Source organism: Sinocyclocheilus anshuiensis, unplaced genomic scaffold (genome assembly GCF_001515605.1).
Source record: "Sinocyclocheilus anshuiensis isolate Anshui unplaced genomic scaffold, SAMN03320099.WGS_v1.1 scaffold84, whole genome shotgun sequence".
Taxonomy (NCBI): domain Eukaryota; kingdom Metazoa; phylum Chordata; class Actinopteri; order Cypriniformes; family Cyprinidae; genus Sinocyclocheilus; species Sinocyclocheilus anshuiensis.
Genome location: NW_015557076.1, coordinates 590,584 through 591,557, shown reverse-complemented (window position 1 = coordinate 591,557; position 974 = coordinate 590,584).

Below are 974 nucleotides of genomic sequence, written 5' to 3'. Positions count from 1 at the left end.
GTCTATGCAGGGTCAGAGAGCTCTCAGATTCCATCAAAAATATCTTAATTTGTGTTCCGAACATGAACGAATGTCTTACGGGTTTGAAACGACATGAGGGTGAGTAATTAATGACAGAATTTTTTGGGTGAACTAACCCTATGAAATTAAACTGAGCAGTAGGTGGCAGCATGTGCTCAAGACATCAGCCTGCCATTAAAATAGAGGAAGAAGAAGAAGTCATGTCTTTATAGCATTCAAAGAGCTGTTGGTAAGTACAGGGTAACAGTAAGAAATAGATATGAGGAAACTATAATCTCAAGGCTTAGATTTGGCCATGCTCTTAATAGCAGTTTGAAGAGAATGGTGAGACATGAAACTGGAAAATGTGAATATTGTAATATGGAGGAAAATGTAGAGCATGTTATAATGAAGTGTCCAAGATACGGAAAGGAAAGAAAGATACTGATGGATGTCCTCAAGGAAAATAAAGAAAAACTTAATTTGATGAACAGTTTGGGGAATAAATCAGGGGATAAAAACTTTAAATTTTTAATGCGTTATTTAAAGAACATGGGATTATATAATAGAATTTAGTGAAGAGTACGGTCCTAATCAGTAGGTTGCAGTAATGCACCTAAAAGTTGTATGCCATCCGCCATCCGCCACCAAGAAGAAGAAACTAGTCGCTGGTGTCTGAACTGGCAAGGCTTGTTTTAATGTTTTGGGGTGCATGCACTAGAAATCACATTTTGCGTGCAACAATAGCAGAAATCGCAATTCACGTTCGGTATTATTGAGCAGCAGCCCATTTAAAGGTAAGATCAGGAAAACCGGTGTCAGGAGGATCACTCAGACGAGGCGATTGCATCAGGTTATGTCTCAGAAAACATCATATCAGAGAACTGTCAGTCACTAATAGCATGCTTGCTTGCGTTCATGTATTTTGGCAGTGTTATATTGACATCGCTGTTTTTATGGCCTGTCCTTGAGGA